Source organism: Lissotriton helveticus, chromosome 12 (assembly GCF_964261635.1).
Source record: "Lissotriton helveticus chromosome 12, aLisHel1.1, whole genome shotgun sequence".
NCBI classification, from domain to species: domain Eukaryota; kingdom Metazoa; phylum Chordata; class Amphibia; order Caudata; family Salamandridae; genus Lissotriton; species Lissotriton helveticus.
This window is the reverse complement of record NC_136073.1, coordinates 459,374,751-459,396,230: the sequence shown is the minus strand read 5'-3', so window position 1 is coordinate 459,396,230 and position 21,480 is coordinate 459,374,751.

The window sequence follows — 21,480 nt, the reverse complement described above, 5'->3', positions numbered from 1 at the left end:
TTGGGTTTAAACTGTCATTTTTTAAGTGGTTACAGGTCTTCCTTTCAGAAACAGTTTTGTGGAAGATATTTATTTCAGGGGACATTATTTCATATTTACATCTTTTACATTGTCAAACAATACTATACGCTTTTAATTTGCTCGTAAACACCACTCGTAAACACCAGCTATTAATGACCTCTCACAACCCCTAAACACCATCAACCCCTAACCACACCTAAACTACACTCTTCCCCAAAAATACACCATCCCTGAACCATAAAAATCACTCACTATCTCTAACTCAACCCATTTCGGAACCCTAAAGACCCCTATCTACGCCTAAACCCCATCCATCCCATTTCCCTTAAAACACCTCAGCACACTAAAACTCCACCCATCCCTCAACCCTAAAATCCCTCATTCCCATTAAACTCCAGCTATCCATGACCCATAAGAACTCTTCACGATTCGAAACTATTCATCCTTGAACCCTAAAAAAAACCTTGTACGCGCTATACTGCACCCATTCCTGAATCCTTAAAACCCGTAACCACCCTAAACTCCACCCATTCATAAACCTAAGACCCCTCAACACCCTAATTCTATGCACCCCTGAAACCTAAAAACTATATATGCGCAGAGACAGTTTTCTTCCCTTTCAATTCTCTCTCCTTATTGTAGCAAGACAAAATGGTGCATGTCTGGAGTTGCTTTCACCAATTGTATTTAATAATCTGTTTTTATGTATTTTTTAATACTGATTCTCCAAAGGCCTTTAGCCAAAATGGTTTTCGGAGGAAAAATAAAGAGCAGATTATTTGAAGCTTTGGAGGAGAAAGGGGGGTTGTCTTATGAGTATAGGTGTGGTAGGAGGCTTAGTGCATGGGAGGAGGAGGATTGTTGGACTATGAACAGTTGTTGAAGTATCGAAAGAGGATTTAAATAAGAGATCGATTGGAGTCGATGGCTTGGAAAATTAGAGTGGGATTATGGAGAAGGAAGCTAAAATTAGGGAATAGTAACAGTATTAATGAATAGAAATTTGAAAAATGGTAAGAGGAAAGGGGTTTATGACAGGCATGATTGAAACTATTCAGTAGACAATTTTATTGATATATGTTTCTTTGGGCAGAAATGTAATTATCGTCAGTATTTTGCATTTATTCATAATTTATACATCAATACATTGTGTTGAAGAAGGTCAATCAGCAACCCATCCTGTTTACATTGTTGAATGCTCATTGCATTTTCGTCTCATTACTCATTTATCTCCAACATTAACTTGTCATTCGAAAACCATTTCCCACGCACGAGTTCAAAATTCCGGTTATACGTTCTACACATTACAGTTCTTTTTACCCACAAGTGGCCGTTTCCAAACTCTCTGCTTCCCTTTTCGAGGAGTGTGCTCCCTTATATTAAAGAGCCAAGACCATGTATGCATGTGGGAACCACTATTTGTTATGGTAAGGAATTTCTACTTGCATCGCAGACTAGGGAAACTGCCTAAAGGCTCTCACTAGTCAAAACCATGCAGACTGTCATGACTTGCACCCCATAACCCTCATAAGTGTAATAGGTGTGTGGTAGTTTTTAGAAAACCCAAGATTGGAAAAAAAAACATTCTTAAGTTGACTAATATTTGGAAGCCAACCTACAGAGTAATCCTGTCTGCCTCCTTGTACTGCTCTCATGCTGCCATCTGAAGGAAGCCATTCTATGTCAACTGCATGTGGCTTGTTCGGTATCACAATTCCATCAATGGAGTAGAAAGTGTTTTGGGTCTATCTTCCCTGGATCAAGCAAGATCTAGCAGGTAATCCTATGGTTTGTGAGATGAAACAATTGCACAAAGCACTGTGCCCAAGGTCATTCTACTGCCCAAGCTCTACACCCTGTTTTCTGATATCTCATCCAAAAGACACCCAGTGGACACCAAGGGATGCCTGGCACCCCCAAAGAAGCCACGTTTGCTCCACCCCAAAACTTTGGGGACAGCTTTGACTTTGAGCGGGTCGTTTGTTTGGGGAGGCATCTGTGTGTGTTTGCGCATATGTTTGGGTTTTCTCACAAAAAATAACTTGTTTGATATTTAAAACGGCGTATGCTTCAGTTTTGTATTTGAGGAATGTTCAAGTAGATTTAAACAGAATAGCTAAATAGCCTACTAAATCCTAAACTAACCTAATTTCTCCTTCTTAACATATGCAGGTCTCATTAAAAACGTCTCCACGAAATGCTGTGCTCAGACATGAAAGGTCCCTGTTGGGAATTTATATCTGGCACACGCCGGGCTGCATGCTGATTTTTTATAAATTCTATATTTAACCAACTCAAGTCTGACTGTTTTACTTGTACTGTGCTTTCCTTCAGAGATAGTGCTGCGGCAACAAATGATGCATGGCATGCTAAATAAATCAAACATTCACCCCCAGTCAAGAGATCTGGGTTAAATCGATCATTTGGTTACTCTCTACACCATCCCAGTTTGGACCCACCCATTTGCAAATCAGTCTTGACCCTGCTCCTCATGGGAACAGTCCAGCCAGAACTCTCTGGACCGGACACAAGCATCCTGGGACCGGTTTCGGGGCAGCACCCCTCATCAGCCTGACTAACTTGAATCCAGTGGCACAGCAAGCAAGGGACCCGTGTCGGGGCATACACATCCCACCTAGGGCAAAAAGTGCTATGGCAACAAATGATGGACGGAATGCTGAATAAATCAAACATTCACCCCGTCCTGGGTTGCTTGTGTTTCAGTCCAGGTAGGAGCTAGCCTGACAGTTAGGGCTTGACTGCTCCCATGATGGGCAGGGTTAAGCCTGATTTGCATATGGCTGGGTCAAAACTGGGGTGGTATAGTGAGCAAAGGAACAATGCTGCCCACTCCTCAATTAATCTACAGTGGAACATTGCACGAATTTGTGTGCTATTGGTATTTGAACAAAGTTGGTCTAATAAATATGAGGGTCTGTATCTGTTGATGAGAAACTCACAGCAGAAAGTATCCCATAGCTTTCTAAGGATACCCTCTTGTGTTTTGCCAATGTATTGCTCTTGGTCACTTTCACCCCACCTGCTCTTCAAATCCACAGCAGATCACCTGGCAAAAATCCTATGAAAGTAATCATTGATGATCTGGTAGGTTAAAGGTTTGAATTTTGAACAATGCATGACAATTGATTGCCTCTCTTCTTTCCTCCAGTGCAATCCTACTTTTGATAAGGACTGGGACCGCCATTTTGTGTTCTCTCTGACTTTCTTTATAAACCTGTTGAGAAAGAGTGAAGCAGCAGAAACGTTGTCACTCAAATCTCCGAGGCTGGAACAAAACCTGCTTGTTCTTGAAGGGGACTGAAACTATGGCACTCCGCAACAAGATTGTCTACTGGTAATTAAAGCTATGCTGGAATTTATTTTTTACTTTATTAATTTAAATTACTAATTATATTTGTATAGTACTGGGGCAGCCCCACAGACACTTCAGACTTCTTAGAGCATAGGATAAGGGAGACGGTCGAGGGTAATCAGAGGGGGGGAAAGTAAAATTATAGGGTGGGGTGTATCATTGTGTATGTGCAAGAGAGAGGTAGAGGAAAGAGGCAAGTATTCAGGGATATCCTTGATTTGAGAAAGTTATATTTAATACAGAATTAAGAAATGAGCACAGACAAAACAGAAGCAAGAAAGGAGCACACTGCAAAGAGTTTAGTCACGATCTGAACCAAAACATTTGTACCTTTCAGTGAACAAAACAAAATAGTTGTTGCCAGCTAACCTTAGACAACTTGTTGGGTGAAAAGGCAAAAACACTCCAAAGAAATATGATGGAGCTAACTGATGAAGTGCCTTGTGCACAAGGCATAAGCTCCTGAATATTATCCTTGACCAGGAGCGCGTAAGCAGTCAGTCCACAGTTGATGTGATCTCTGCACTTCAGACATTGGAGGAGGAAACCAGTACAGTTCTGTGATGAGAATGAGACCATCGCCAAGACCCTCTTGTGGTCTGTTCTATTGAAGCATGATACTGCCATCCATTTTGCTGTCTTTCCTATGAGATTGCTCAAAATGTCACACTTGAAGAAGATTGAGGACTTAACAGTAAGCCTGGGTGGAGTTCACGAAGTTCCGCGTTACCGCGCATGCTACGCGGAGCTCCGCAAGCGGTGGAGTGCGTTAGAGAAATGCAGTTTGCTGTTTTTTCAGCGGCAGGTGTTTGTCCACTCTGTGAAATTGTCGTAAACATTACCATGCACAGCGCAAGTGGGCGCTGTTTCCTTTCTGCCACTCGAGTAGATTTTCTAATCGAGCGGCAGCTTTAGCAAAGCAAACTAATGGCTTCTCGACGCGAGGAGTCATGATCATACGTGGCCACTCACATTGAGAAATCCGACCACCCGTGTTAAGAAATCGTACCGGGAGGTGCATTTTCCTTGCTCACGCACGGCAACTTGATGTTGACGAGCGAGGGAAAAAAATCCGCCCGCATAGCAGAGCAGAGTTTTTATGAACTCTGCTTGCTCCACGTAACGCAGAGTGCAGAAAATTCTGCAAACTCCACGAGCAGAGCGGAGTTCACCACCCAGGCTTACTGAACAGATACAATATACATGGTAGAATTTTGCTCATTCATGGATACTGTTGACCAAGATTGTAACACAGCTATATTTGAGACATTCCTCCCTAGATGATATCTTACACATGAATAATGATCTGGATAAAGTCCAAACCTGTCTACCCTTAAACCCCCTCTATCTGAAATCCCTGAAGAAGGATTTCCTCATCATCTCCCTCCCCTGCCCAAAGCTTCACACCAATACAAGAATAGCAAAACCACCTGGAGGTCCTCAATCGCATGCCCGTAATCATCAACTCCACTAAATCCTTAGGAATCACCAGGACAGACACTTGAACATGAAAGCTCATATCAATGCAGCCACACTCAAGGCTCTCTTCCAACTCAGACTCCTCAAGAAGATCAAACCATTCATTTCTGTACCAGATTTAAAAAGTGTAGTGCAAGCCTTGGTACTACCAAGAGTAAACTATGGTATTGCTACACTCACTGGTGCACCGAAATCGCATCTGGCTCCACTCAAGGTAGCCCCCAATACAGCAGTGAGACTAGCAACTGTTACAAGACACTTTGATCAAATTACTTTCTCTCTTGTATCGTTCCAGTGGCTACCCATCGAAGCTAGAAGCCTGCTAAAGGTAACCTGTCTGATGAACCAAATTGTACATCTTGGCACACCTAAATACACAGCACGAAGTCTCACCACTGTGAGCAAATGCTCCCTACACAGTACCAGCTCCCTGCTACTGGAACGACCAAGATTCAAGAAAAGTGGCACCTATGCTTGATCCTTTTTCAGAGTAGATCCCAGAATATGGTACTCCCTTCCACCAGGAAATCGCACCAAGCCTTCGGCTGCCATTTTCAAGAAAACTATTTTGATGAACATATTCTTTCCACTATAAACCTCACTACTTATGAGACCATCCCAGTTGGTTGGTCACCTTTATACCCAAAATAGATGAATAGATTCTCCTCACTCTACCCACCTTACTCCATGACACCATCACGGTAGGCCGCCAGAGACACCCAAAAACAGATGAACAGATTATTCCCTACAACCCCCCCTGTCCAATGAGACCATCAACTGGAGACCCAGGACTTATTTGAAAACCGGAGAAAGTGACTGTTCCAGGCAAGAATAGTCCATACAAATCCTCATTGCCAAATGGAATGTTTTTGATGCTTGAGATAGATATCTCCATCCCCACAGGGATGTTTGCTGTATGTTTATGCCCCGATCAGTGCCACACTCTTGGAGGTTAAGCATACTACTGTCAACCCTATTGTACAGTACTACTGCATGTTAACCAATTGATTACATTGTACATCACTCTGACGCCTTAAAATCACATTAGTGCTTCAGAAACCTATCAATAAATGTAAGAAAACAGGATTTTTGCAGGTGTTCCCGCACTTTTTGTGCCCATTTGGACTACTAGCTGCTGATTTATGACTCTGAAAGTGCACTGAATCCTGCTAACCAGGCCGCAGTGCCAGTTCTCTTTCCCCAAAACTGATATATGTGAATTGGGAACCCCAATTGGCAAGAACTTTAACCCCCTAATAAGTCCCTAGTAAGCGGTATCAAGGGTGCCCAGGGCATAGGAGTTAAAGGGGTCACCAAGGCATGAAACGCTGTTAGTGCCATCCTGAGTGACCCACGTAACCAGATGAGAGCAAGCCTGCTGTTACAGACTGCAGAAGCAGTGCAAACTGCTTGAAATTGACTTTGTTTTCACCATGTGTGAAAAGGTCAAAGCACTATTTTTAATATATACCAGTCACCGCTATGAAAGGCCTCCAGAGCTCACAAGGCAAGGTGCATTATATCAAAGGTGTGGACATATAACATGCAAGCTTATATGTCGCTATAGTAGCCACATTCCTTTAAAGGCTACTATAAGTGATCAGCAGGCCATAGGATAACATGCGCTGGCACCCCCGAGGTTGCCAACTCCATTATGGTACCGCTGAAATATGTCATGTTTGGTATCAAACAACTTTTCTCATCACACCTGACATAAATTCTCGTGACAGAGTCGATGTGACATGCACCCAGGTGGCTACCTTAGAGGTTGCCTCCCTGATTTACCTAGCCCTTCCTGTTCTCTGGCTGGCAGCCTGAAGGTGCTGCCATCAAGACAGGAATCTGATCCCCTGCTAGGAGGTGTGAACACTCTGAGGAGTCATAAACAAAGGTCTGGATGGGAAAGAGGTGACGCCTCCCTCCCTAATAGAATGGTTAGTGAAGTGGCACATCAAGGCAATGAGCTTCAAAGATTACACTGCCTCTGATATGCATCCAGGCTGCCTCTCAAAGTAGTAAACAGCCCTCCCCCTGCCCCCGGCGGAAAAATTATGTAGTCAGAAGGCTAGCCATACTCCTAGTGTGGGCTATCTGGTCTTGACCGCTAAGGGAGGTTTCAGCCATTTTTAAAAGTGGTAGAATAGAGCGTTCTGGGTTGCACAGACACCCTGACCTGAGCGGAGCATCTTCTCAGCCTGGCCAGGCCAATCCCTGCGCTGCTCTCATATGAGAGCAGCGCGGGAGTTTGATGGGAGTCTGATGCTTTCCCAGGGACTCCAGCAACTGCAGAAGAGGAGCGCAAGCCGGATGGCAGAAGCAGGTAAGTGTCTTTATTTTTATCATTAATCCCGTCTCCCCCCATCCGCGCCTCACGCCCCTCCGTGTGCTTCCCGCTGGCCTCCTCTCCCCCTTCACCCACCTCCCTTGGATTTTATTGTGTTGGGTACCACTGGGAGAATGTTTGTTCATGACTTACCACAGAGGAAGGTTATAAAACAATACTAAAAGAGATTTGTTTTTCAGATCATGAGTTGTGTCTATGTTTTAACAATATGTCCCAGCTATACATGCATACTAGAAAGGCAGGCATCGTGACAGTTTTGATAGAGAAATTATCCCCTGCCTGAACCTTTTTTAGGGGTACCTTTCAATGTTTGTAAATATCTGACCTAGATCTGAGCCAGTGAGAAGCACCATGGGTACATCAGACGAGCTGTTAAGGATACTACCCAAGACAAAGAGCAGAACTGTGTTCATCATCCAAAGTAACAAGGATATGCCGGTGAGATCAGAAGTAGTACTTCTTCCTTGATCAGGTGGCTCATGTACTTTTTTCCTTGTGTGGGGGCAAAACTCTAACCCAAAATTCAGACACTCCAAAATTGACCTCATTTGGTTCTCCCACAGTCTACTAGATTAGAGACTATTTTACACCTCGATTTAGGGAGTCAATGTGTCCACATGTTAAGACACCTCCTTGGCATCAAATCAGCAGAGTAAAATTGGTCATTAAATAAATGAACCTCAATGAATAATGAGTTCTAGATCAACGAAAAGTTATAGGGTTTTATTACAAAAATTCAAAATAAGCAATGCAGAGGAAATACCATGAAGGCACTCAGTTGGAGTGTTATACAGAATATACCAAAATAAGTCACTTGAAGGTTTCACCTTAGCAGTACTTCTCAACAGACCACTATTTAAAATGCCCCTAACTGAAGCTAATGAATCTTCCCATTCACGTTTTCCAGAAAGTTTTGTAGCTTTACCATTTAGCATAATTACATAACTTTTTTGAATTTAGCATCAATACCTTTGACTATGAAAGGAGGAGGCTTTTCCCCCTTTATAAAGTTCTCTAGAGAACTATGGCAAAGAGGAGCTGGATCTTTGGGCACCTAAAATCAATCACAATCCTTGGGTACTTGCCTACTCAATTGTTGCACCTCTGCTACCATCCTAATGAAAATCCGACCATTTAGATAGACAGCTGTTCCCCTGAACCCTTGCTCAATGCAGATAAGTTGTTAACATGAACCTGGAAGCTCTAGGCACCAGCCAGACTTGAAATTCACTTTCCAGTCCCAAAGCACCCACAATTGTCACTTTTGGTTCAGTTACATCTTGTATGGATTTTTCGGTTAATCACTGCAGCTTTGGTCGAACCAGCTAAATTGATTTGGCCAACTGCTCTCCATAAATATAGTCCTAATGGCCCAAAGGCAGAATTTTATTCAGTATCATCTTAAGGACTTTGGAGGTCCTGGACCCCTGTCTAAACCAGATTTGCATTTTTTTACCCACTTTCTGCTCATTCAAGCCCCATAATGCTAAATAATATTCAATAATACATTAAAGGTCCTGATGGAGAAATATGCAGATGTGAGATAAAGAGAAAGTTCACTTTCCCAAGGGCCCCTTGGGAGATAGGGGCCCTGAGGAGAAATTGTCTACTTTACCCACGTTTAAAACGTCTCTGGTTACATAGTTAGATTCATTGATTGAAGCCTGAGAACCGAGAAGTCTTTCTCAAAGGAATAGCCATGTCTTTGGAGATTCAATATAAGCTGAGTGAAGTGATCACAGTTACTTCCCATAGACTTTCTCTGAGTCACAATACCTAACTAGAAGGTATTTGTTTCTAAGCACTGTAAACATCTTTACTTCTGAAGGTTCTAGAATGTGTAGGCTTTTGTGGATCATCTTCCTTTTAATTGCCCTATTATCTGGTTGGAATTAAAATCCTGTTCCTTTCTGAAAAGTCCACTGACTGGACACTGATGTCCATCATGTGTGATTACTGTCATACTGTAAATTTAGCTTTTGCTGCATAACCAACTACTACTAGGGGAATTGATATTGCCTTTTGAAATACCGCCTACCTGCAGCTTCCAGTCCCTGCTGGGGGAATATCTTTGGGACCCGATTTTCTTCTGCTGAGGCTACCGCCGCTTCCGGTCTCTCCCCGCCGCCGCAGCCTTTCCACTCTGAGCGCGGCCGCAGTGGGGGGGGGACCGAGGGGCACAGAAACTACTGCTCCCAAGTGCCCTTGCGGCCCCGCTTCCAGGGAATACGCGCCAGGAGGCGCATAAAAATCAACGTCAACCTCTGCGTCGCGGGAGCGCGCGGGCAGCGCCGGGCTAGGCCTGGGCAAAGGGCGGGCCGTCTGTGGCCGTCCGGGGCTGTCCCATGTCTCTTGAGTTTGCAGCCTCGGACATATTAAGTAAGACACCCGCTGCTTTTGTGGCGTATTAACTCGTTCGGTAATACTATCACCTATACCATTAACATCGTGACAAGCAGCGTTATTTCTAACTGTTGATTCCATTTATCTATCCACCTCTTTATTTAGGTTGGGTTGGAATACACCTTCGTGTTTACTAAATTATCGCCTCCCGTACCCCCAAAAGGAGAAACTCGCTAGTGGGAGGGTCAGTTCGGGGGACCTTGGATAATTTCATCACCAGGGCTACTTCAGCTGTCGAAAGGGAAATAGCCATAGTAGAGCGACGTTTGTCAGCAGAGCATCTTTCTAATAATAAGCGCTCGTCGCTGGGCTCCATCCAGCAAGTAACTACACCACTAAACAAAACACAACCTGATCGCCCTGTAAATGAGTCAACAAATGACAATAGTATTCCAATGCTCTTACAAGACATAACTCCACCTATTATGATATACAGTAATTCTAACATGGACGCCTCAAATCCATCTTGTAATTCAGCTTCATTAATGGAAGTCTTACCAGGGGACTGCATATCTGCGGTTAGGTCCCCACAAACACTGACACAGAAGCCCCAAGACAAGAAATCAGTTCAAGGTCCTCCACCAAAAAAAAGAAAGAGGGGAGAGGTTAGTTACAATGGCAAACGTGCTAAAACAACTAAAAATATCTTGAGAATCCCAAATGACACAAGCACAACACCTAAAAGCCTGACCACCTTCCCCCAGCAGATTTACTAACTAAGGACCTAATGGGGAGTATTGAGAAATTGGTGAGATCTCTTCTACTCCGGCTTATCGAGAGAATGAAACGAGTAGCTGACCAATTGGGGTCAATCAAAAAATCTATTGTAAATAACACCGGCTTAATTAAACAAATACCTATCCATAGTAAACCAGATTTAACCGCTGTTATCACAACACTTTCAAACCTATCTGCAGAAGCAATTCCGGTTGAGAAAGCGATTGGCAAAGATCCACTCCCCGTAGGAAACTTTAACACCGCGGCATCTCTGCCGAAAGATAAAACTGAGACAAACATCAGGGGGGTAAGGGTAGGAGGTCAATCGCATACTTCGTATATCGCGCAGGTTAATACAGCTAGAACTCGTACTCAAGGAAAGATCGAAGAACCTAACAAACAACAAATAGATCTGCCCCCAGAGGCAGCTCCCTATGTCGTGATACTCACCGGAGTCCCAGTACTAGTGAATGGGAAAAAAGAAGGGTATTATGACCTCAAGAATAAAGTCGTACACTGGTTAAGATGTAATAGGCCACTTCCCCCTAACATCAACGGGGAAATCCTTCTGGTTCGACGACTTGGCTGGGTGGGGAATAGACCAAAGGAAACTCAGGGGGACATAATCATTACCAATTTCAGAGATTATAGGGCCACCACACACATTCGCGACTGGTACGCAGAGAGGGGCGGGAGTAAAATCATAGCACGCGATCTAAGCTATTTTTACCCCTGGTCCTTGCTGACAAATCCCATAAAGCCCGGGGTACCATTTATGTCCCACATACAGGCCCCCAGATTTAACATCCCCACCCACAATCGTTTTGCCTCCTTCTCAGGTTTGGAAGGAGTGGACTGACTCCCAGGTCCGAAAAGCTCACATGGGCTCATAGAGAAAAAGTATAGGGTAACTGACAACACCAAGCACCCAATTCCCTATTCTAACCCTGTTCCAGATCTCAATAAGACAACACAAGATCTGGATCAAGATACAGAACCTCTGATGGAGGGCATTGGGCCAAACGTATCCACACCTGATAGAGTGGCACTTACGGTATCCAACGTCGAACATATTCCAATAACCCCTACTGAGACGGAGCGAGGTAACCAGGAGGGGAGACTGCCATCAATCGTCGCTTTGTTTTGGAACGTTGCAGGACAGCGTTCCAAGCTAGCAAACGATGTATGGATACATTTCATTCAAAATTTTAAAATCTTATGTCTTCAGGAGACCTGGACGACCTCAGAGACCCATATGGAAGGGTACAAACCCTATTTTTCACCTGGCCAACCATCAAAGTTCGGTAGAGCAAAGGGAGGTCTAACAACCTACATTTCAAATTTGATACAGGCAGATGAAATAATACCCATAAAACTTGAACCCAACTTCCAGGTCCTTAGTCTCCGTATATATAATAAGGATACCTTCCTATTGGTACATTTTTATAATAATCTTCCTGAGGGACAATCAGTACCCGTAGTACGTCTGATTCGTTCCCTATTATTAAGTAGACTAAGGAGGTCATCGAAGGAGGCCACGATTATCTGGGGTGGAGATTTTAATCAGGGACCCTGTAAAGTGAGTAACAGAAAAATATGTGGTATTACTGATGAGAGCGACAACCCAATCGCACACTTCAGACATACGAGAATGGGAAATTCTCTAAACGAAACTTTGTTTGATCTAGACTTGATAGGGACAAACAAAATGACCAACTCAAACACAGTGATGGCTCCTACTTTCCATGGGAGAGGCACTCAAAGCACAATAGATTTTATTCTACTCTCAAAACGATTGGAGAACATAGACACACACTTTACCATACACGTAAATGCCCTAAGTGATCACTACCCCCTCAGTATCACCTTGCCACTGTCACACAAACCCAACCGTAGTATTGTCAGTGTTCTGGCACAAAACAATCTAACATTACAGACAAAATGGCTACTCTCTAAAATGGGGTAAAGTTGACCCCTTTGATATCACCAAATTAGTGGTAAAAACTGCGTCCCTCTCCATCAAGAAATGCTTAGATATGGCTACTTCAGACGCAGAAGTTATTACTAGCTTTGGAGCGGTGATAATAGCTATAAACGACGCTCAATGGGTAAAACTCAAAAGTACATCAAAGAAGAGGAGGGGGTGGTTCAACCATAGGTGTACAGTGGCTTATTCAAACTTAAAATCTGCACTACGAAAAGTTGTTAGGGTCCCCCAGGAGATCATAAACCTAAGAAAAGAATATAACTTCGCAATAAAGGAAAGGAAATTAGAGTTAAAGCAACAACTCTGGGACCAACTCCATGAGAGCTGCACCCATAAAAACAGCGCCGCATTCTGGTCAGTGGTTAAATCACCTTTCCTGCCTGAAAATGGAAATTCTCCTACAATTGAGGTGGCCATTGATGAAAGGGACTGGGTTGAGCATTTCTCAAAGACTTTTTCAAAAAATCCAGTAGTCGCAACTCAATGTGAATCAAATGCTAGCGGTCAAACATCCAACCCTTATCCTATTGACCTAGTAATTACTATCGAGCAGGTTGCCCAGGCCCTGAGAGCAAGTAAAAATGGGAAGGCCCCTGGCCCGGACGGGGTGCCAATAGACTTTTTTAAAGCCAATATGGAGCTCTGGACCCCTCTTTTGACTAGGGTTCTAAATGCATCTTGTGCGACAGGCCTGTTGGAGTCTTGGTCCAAGTCAATACTGGTCCCTATTTTTAAAAAGGGAGACCGGCAGTCTGTATCCTGTTACCGCCCAATCTCTCTGTTGGACTCCCTAGGAAAAGTGGCTGGTCGAGTGATTCTTGAGTGCCTGCAGGGATGGGCAGATGATGGCAGGATCTTATCAGCCCTCCAATATGGGAGTAGGGACCATTGACCAAGCTTTAAACCTGTCACTGTTGATAGACAAGTACGTAAATATAAAAGCAGGAGCCCTTTATATGGTGTATGTGGATTTATCAGCCGCTTTTGATTGTGTTTCCAACGCCAAACTTTGGTCTATACTTGTGGAGATAGGGGTAGATTCGAACCTGGTAAACTTCCTGAGGGAACTATATTCAAATGCGACTGCAAGGGTGAGGTACGGGGCTAAGGGAGAGCTAACCGCGTCGTTCGGAGTGGAGAAGGGAGTCAGGCAGGGCTGTGTCCTGGCCCCCTTCCTCTTCACACTCTATTCCAACGGATTGGAGAGGGAAATGCTCAAGGGGTGCCAGGACCTCCCGATAATAAACAACCGCCCGATTCCTGCGTTACTCTACGTGGACGGCGCTGTGATTTTAGCCCATATCCCACTTGAACTGGAAAAGGCATTGAATAGATGCTCCTCCTTCATGGCCGAGCTAGACCTAAATATCAACATTGGGAAAACTTTCGTTATGAAAGCTGGGCTCGGCAGAAATCAAAAATCGAAGGACATTTATTTAAAGAAGGAAAAACTATCGGTAACACATAAATACCCCTATCTAGGAATCATGTTTGACCAAAAACTCTCTTGGAAACCGGCAATTGAAACGAGGAAACTCCACTTTATAAGAACTACTATAGCCCTCGTAAATTTCTCAAGGTAATTAGGGAAAAGAGCCCCTGTGGAACTTGTTAAAATCTACAGAGCAAAATGTCTTACAGTGGCACTCTACGGGGCGGGTGTGTGGGGCCATGTGGGTACTGATGTATTACAGGGGGGAGAAAACACCTTTTTAAGATATCTTCTTGCTGTACCCAGGAGCATGGACACTTTTTCCTGTCACATGGAACTGGGACTCTCCCATTTGTCAGACATTGTGAAAATACAGCCACTTTTACTGTGGCACCGAATCTGCACGTCAGAAAAAACAGCATTTTCCCAATCGATAATCTTAGACTGTATTGCCCTGGAGAACGCACATAAATCTGGTTGGTTATCTCATGTGAAAAGGTTCTTACTTGATCTAGGGTTAGAAAAATATTACCATGACCCCATTTCAATTCGGGAGATACCGAGGAAGGCTTTCCAGGCTCATTGTCTTAATCACCTCGATGAACTACGACTAACGATCGAGGCTTTGAAACCCACAGTTAATCACTGTCTGGCTGTTCTAACAACATTTGCCATCCAGCCCTACTTAACGTATGCATCACCACTTACGAGCATTTTCTCTTGACAAGGTTTAGGCTAAACTTTTTCCATCGACTGGTTGAATTTCCTACTAGAAATAACTGGGCAAGCAATTTACTTCCTTGCCCTTGTGATGACGTCTCCATTCAGACAACCATGCATACTATTCTCTTTTGTAAGTTTTATGCTGAGTTCAGAAAGAAATGGCTTATACCTCCGTTAAGACTATTGGGTTCCAGAAGATGTCGCCCTGCTTTCCTTTTCTTACAGTTACTTGACAAACAATGGCTGGCAAAGATCATTACGAAATTCCTGAAGTGTATTGTCCTTCATAGAAATAACTTAGAATGAGAAAATGAATGAAAAAGTTAAAAAGTAAAAAAAAAAAAAGATCTGAATCATGCTCAGGACACAAATTCTTCGCCACATAACAGTCTGTTCACAGCTCGATTTTTAAAATTTTTTATTATAAATTGTATTTATTAGTGCGTCGAAATGTTATAAAACTTATATACTGAATATGCTTTTACGGTTTTTGTACATGAAAAAAAAACAAATAAAGAAACTTTTGAATTTGAATTTGAATACTACTAGAAAACAAAATATGCAAATTGAAATAGATTCACAAATCTTTTTCATTGGGTAGTTGTGCTTTGCTTGCATCTTACATGGGAATTAGACCTAGGGTCACAGTACCAATTTATTTTGTAATTCCAAGGTGTAGCTGTGTTTTACTCGTGCTAAGGGGTGCCTTTCTCTTTTTTCCAAGAGTAAGAAAAAAGGAAAGTTTGTAGATGTGTTAAAATGTACATTTTCAATGAGTTGCAAAGTTTGTCACATTTACAACTTCATCGGCAAGAGAAATTTTATCCAAAAAACGGTTTGCACATTTTTACAGGATATTTCTCTCACGAAATTTTGAATTAGTGTGATATATTTCTCAGTTTTATGTTTTTTTACTTTAAAAGGATGGTAAAACAAAATTTTGCATCTTTCTTACAAACCTAGTAAGACTTTGGTATAACCTTATCATGTCCACTCCTTTGGTAACTGTTTTTGGCACACCTAACATAACATGGACCACTGCTGCTCTGTCACTAATTCTGGCCCCATGAAAACTGTTTTATTACGAAAAATATTGACAGCTAAGAAAACTTTGAAGTTGACCGTAACAAAAAGAATCCAGTATGAGGTTGTGTGTAGTCACATACGATAGGTCAGACATTCAGAAGTTGGACTAAAAAGTTTTTGTATTCCCCTTTTCCTCCTCCTTCCTCCTTTTTTCCCAATCTAAACATATTTAAAAATTAATACACCTATATTGTTCTTCTTCGTATGTTTTATCAGTTATAGTACAAAGAAGTTTAAATATGGTTGAAATGTCTTATATTATTTTGCGTTACATATTTTTCAACTTTATTATATCCTTTTCCTAATGTACTCAGATAAGAACTTTTTTTTTATTCGAATTGTAATGTATTTCAATATAGTTATCATTAAATAAAGCATTTTTAAACAAAAAAAGTTTTTGTATTTGTTTGCTCACATTTTCTATCTCATGAAACTTGAATCAGCTTGGACTATGTGCAAAGGGAAAGGGTTCCCATGTCTGTAACTGCGGTGTGCTAATGTGTCAATCACACACAGCTAGGCTATAGATCACAACACAGCAGACTATGGTGTCGATTCCGATCCGGTAAAAAGCGCTCCGATTTGCAGTTCGGAGCGTTTTTCCCCGTACGAATCGCACCCGTAGGCGTCCCCGTACGATTCAGCAAGTACGATCACAAATAAATGCGTGGCTCCGTACGACTCGTACAAAACACCGTACAAATCGAAAATCCTTACGATTTGCAGTCGGCTGACGCACCACGCAGCGTCCGTACGTAAATAGACCGCGCCTTCCGACCCAGGAAGTACGATCCGTGTCGAACACACACCGTACGGCTCTTTTGCTACGAGAGCTCTAAACTACCGTAAACCCACACTCCGTCAAACCCGGCACCCGGTACACGACAAGCAAGACATGAACGCCATCGTCCGTGTCATCCCTATCCTGTACGCCCACCACCTCGTATATAGAAACCGACGACGGCGCAGAAGGTGAGTACAACGAACACCAACATACCTGTACGTGTTGCCATACGAGCACATCTCCATTGCACGACTGTCATGTCTGGGTACGTTGCACCACACAATCCCGCACAACACCAGTGTCATACGGAGACGTACCGCACCTACGTCATCGACTTCGGGGTACGGAACGTCACCGCACAACACCAGTGTAATACGGAGACGTCCCGCACCTACGTCATCGACCACGGGGTACGGAACGTCACCGCACATCACTAGTGTAATACGGAGAGGTACCGCACCTACGTCATCGACTTCGGGGTACGGTACGTCACCGGACTCCACCAGTGTTATACGTGCCGCATGTACGTCATCCAGCTCGGGGTACGGTACGTCACCGCACAACACCAGTGTCATACGGAGACGTACCGCACCTACGTCATCGACTTCGGGGTACGGTACGTCACCGCACTCCACCAGTGTTATACGTGCCGCATGTACGTCATCCAGCTCGGGGTACGGTACGTCACCGCACAACACCAGTGTCATATGGAGACGTACCGCACCTACGTCATCGACTTCGGGGTACGGTACGTCACCGCACTCCACCAGTGTTATACGTGCCGCATGTACGTCATCCAGCTCGGGGTACGGTACGTCACCGTACAACACCAGTGTCATACGGAGACGTACCGCACCTACGTCATCGACTTCGGGGTACGGTACGTCACCGCACTCCACCAGTGTTATACGTGCCGCATGTACGTCATCCAGCTCGGGGTACGGTACGTCACCGCACAACACCAGTGTCATACGGAGACGTACCGCACCTACGTCATCGACTTCGGGGTACGGAACGTCACCGCACATCACTAGTGTAATACGGAGAGGTACCGCACCTACGTCATCGACTTCGGGGTACGGTACGTCACCGCACTCCACCAGTGTTATACGTGCTGCATGTACGTCATCGAGCTCGATGTACGTCATCCAGCTCACCGCACAACACCAGTGCAATAGACGTGTGGGACATACGTCTGCTAAGTAATTGTATGTGTAAGTATGAGAGTGTGTGTCTGAGACACCCCCCCCTGGCCACCTGTGCCCAGCATCAGAGTGCCCAGCATCAGAGTGCCCACCACTGCCCAGCATCAGAGTGCCCAGCATCAGAGTGCCCACCACTGCCCAGCATCAGAGTCCCCACCACTGCCCAGCATCAGAGTGCCCAGCATCAGAGTGCCCACCACTGCCCAGCATCAGAGTGCCCACCACTGCCCAGCATCAGAGTCCCCACCACTGCCCAGCATCAGAGTGCCCAGCATCAGAGTGCCCACCACTGCCCAGCATCAGAGTGCCCAGCATCAGAGTGCCCACCACTGCCCAGCATCAGAGTCCCCACCACTGCCCAGCATCAGAGTGCCCAGCATCAGAGTGCCCACCACTGCCCAGCATCAGAGTCCCCACCACTGCCCAGCATCAGAGTGCCCAGCATCAGAGTGCCCACCACTGCCCAGCATCAGAGTGCCCAGCATCAGAGTGCCCAGCATCAGAGTGCCCACCACTGCCCAGCATCAGAGTGCCCAGCATCAGAGTGCCCAGCATCAGAGTGCCCACCACTGCCCAGCATCAGAGTCCCCACCACTGCCCAGCATCAGAGTGCCCAGCATCAGAGTGCCCAGCATCAGAGTGCCCACCACTGCCCAGCATCAGAGTCCCCACCACTGCCTAGCATCAGAGTGCCCAGCATCAGAGTGCCCAGCATCAGAGTCCCCACCACTGCCCAGCATCAGAGTGCCCAGCATCAGAGTGCCCAGCATCAGAGTGCCCACCACTGCCCAGCATCAGAGTCCCCACCACTGCCCAGCATCAGAGTCCCCACCACTGCCCAGCATCAGAGTGCCCAGCATCAGAGTCCCCACCACTGCCCAGCATCAGAGTGCCCAGCATCAGAGTGCCCAGCATCAGAGTGCCCACCACTGCCCAGCATCAGAGTGCCCAGCATCAGAGTGCCCAGCATCAGAGTGCCCACCACTGCCCAGCATCAGAGTCCCCACCACTGCCTAGCATCAGAGTGCCCAGCATCAGAGTGCCCAGCATCAGAGTCCCCACCACTGCCCAGCATCAGAGTGCCCAGCATCAGAGTGCCCAGCATCAGAGTGCCCAGCATCAGAGTGCCCACCACTGCCCAGCATCAGAGTCCCCAACACTGCCCAGCATCAGAGTGCCCAGCATCAGAGTGCCCACCACTGCCCAGCATCAGAGTGCCCAGCATCAGAGTGCCCAGCATCAGAGTGCCCACCACTGCCCAGCATCAGAGTGCCCAGCATCAGAGTGCCCAGCATCAGAGTGCCCACCACTGCCCAGCATCAGAGTCCCCACCACTGCCCAGCATCAGAGTGCCCAGCATCAGAGTGCCCAGCATCAGAGTGCCCACCACTGCCCAGCATCAGAGTCCCCACCACTGCCTAGCATCAGAGTGCCCAGCATCAGAGTGCCCAGCATCAGAGTCCCCACCACTGCCCAGCATCAGAGTGCCCAGCATCAGAGTGCCCAGCATCAGAGTGCCCACCACTGCCCAGCATCAGAGTCCCCACCACTGCCCAGCATCAGAGTCCCCACCACTGCCCAGCATCAGAGTGCCCAGCATCAGAGTCCCCACCACTGCCCAGCATCAGAGTGCCCAGCATCAGAGTGCCCAGCATCAGAGTGCCCACCACTGCCCAGCATCAGAGTGCCCAGCATCAGAGTGCCCACCACTGCCCAGCATCAGAGTCCCCACCACTGCCTAGCATCAGAGTGCCCAGCATCAGAGTGCCCAGCATCAGAGTCCCCACCACTGCCCAGCATCAGAGTGCCCAGCATCAGAGTGCCCAGCATCAGAGTGCCCACCACTGCCCAGCATCAGAGTGCCCACCACTGCCTAGCATCAGAGTGCCCAGCATCAGAGTGCCCACCACTGCCCAGCATCAGAGTCCTCACCACTGCCTAGCATCAGAGTGCCCAGCATCAGAGTGCCCAGCATCAGAGTCCCCACCACTGCCCAGCATCAGAGTGCCCAGCATCAGAGTGCCCAGCATCAGAGTGCCCAGCATCAGAGTGCCCACCACTGCCCAGCATCAGAGTGCCCACCACTGCCCAGCATCAGAGTCCCCACCACTGCCCAGCATCAGAGTGCCCAGCATCAGAGTGCCCACCACTGCCCAGCATCAGAGTCCCCACCACTGCCCAGCATCAGAGTGCCCAGCATCAGAGTGCCCACCACTGCCCAGCATCAGAGTGCCCAGCATCAGAGTGCCCAGCATCAGAGTGCCCACCACTGCCCAGCATCAGAGTGCCCAGCATCAGAGTGCCCAGCATCAGAGTGCCCACCACTGCCCAGCATCAGAGTCCCCACCACTGCCCAGCATCAGAGTGCCCAGCATCAGAGTGCCCAGCATCAGAGTGCCCACCACTGCCCAGCATCAGAGTCCCCACCACTGCCTAGCATCAGAGTGCCCAGCATCAGAGTGCCCAGCATCAGAGTCCCCACCACTGCCCAGCATCAGAGTGCCCAGCATCAGAGTGCCCAGCATCAGAGTGCCCACCACTGCCCAGCATCAGAGTCCCCACCACTGCCCAGCATCAGAGTCCCCACCACTGCCCAGCATCAGAGTGCCCAGCATCAGAGTCCCCACCACTGCCCAGCATCAGAGTGCCCAGCATCAGAGTGCCCAGCATCAGAGTGCCCACCACTGCCCAGCATCAGAGTGCCCAGCATCAGAGTGCCCAGCATCAGAGTACCCACCACTGCCCAGCATCAGAGTGCCCACCACTGCCCAGCTCGTACATCATAAACATACCATTGTCAACCTCATTACCCTCAGGAGATAGACACATTTTAGTAGACCTAAATGTGAACATCACACCAGCTCCCAGGCACCCAGCAGTCACAGACATCATCACACAAACTACAAATCTGAAAAGAAAAAATCAGCTTTATTCAGCGGAATCACAAAAGAAAAGCAAATGAGAGTCCTCGCTCATTAAAGGGCAATGGCCAGTCCAATAGAGTCTCAGCAATAGCTTGTGCCTCCATGGGTGTCATCTCACCCAAACATGCCTGCACATGGCGTTTAATCAGCTGTGCTGACTACGGGGGCACCATCTGTGGAATCCTCCGGCACCGCATGGACAGGAGAGGGAAGGACAGGTGGAGTGGGTGCAGGTGTAGTGGATTCATCCACACTGGTTGGGGCATCGCCGAAAGTAGATTCAAAAACCTGGCTGCACACCTCAGCCAGGGCGGAAAAACTACCACCAGAACCCGGGGACACATTGGGGGTGGAGGTACAGGGCTGTGAGTCAGTCCTACTGGGTGTGTGGATGTGTGTGTGAGGTGTCTCCCCTCTCCCTGTGGGTGTGCCTACTTGCCCTTGAGACTGTGTGCGTGGAGCTTTGAGCTTCTTATGCTGTGTGTGTGCGCTGGGTGTGTCTGACCTGTGGCGTGTGCGTGTATGCTGTGTAGGTATGTGAGAGGCAGAGGTGGATGGCTCGGAAGGATGGGGGGGGGACAGATGCTGCTGGGTGTACATAGCTGCCATCAGCGTTGATTCAATGGCAGCCACACTCCGACGCAGATCAGACATGGCTGATGACATGCCCTCCATGAACGACACCACCTGTGTAATCAGTTGTGTATGTCCATGGAGGACAGACAGCATGGATGCCTGACCTACTGCAATCTGCCGGAGTAGGTCCACTGTCTCAGCACTGAGGGCAGCAGGGGACACAGGGGCAGGGGCTGCGGTGCCGGGAACAAAGGAGACACGGGGGCTAGCACGGACCCTAGGCACACCAAGGAGTGGGAGGTTGGAGATGGGACTGGAGGAGGGGAGGGCAGCCAAAGATGTATGAGTGACCATTGCTGCATATTCCCCCCCCTCCTGAGAGTCTGTCTCGGATTCGTCGGCATGGTACGATGTGTCAGTCACATG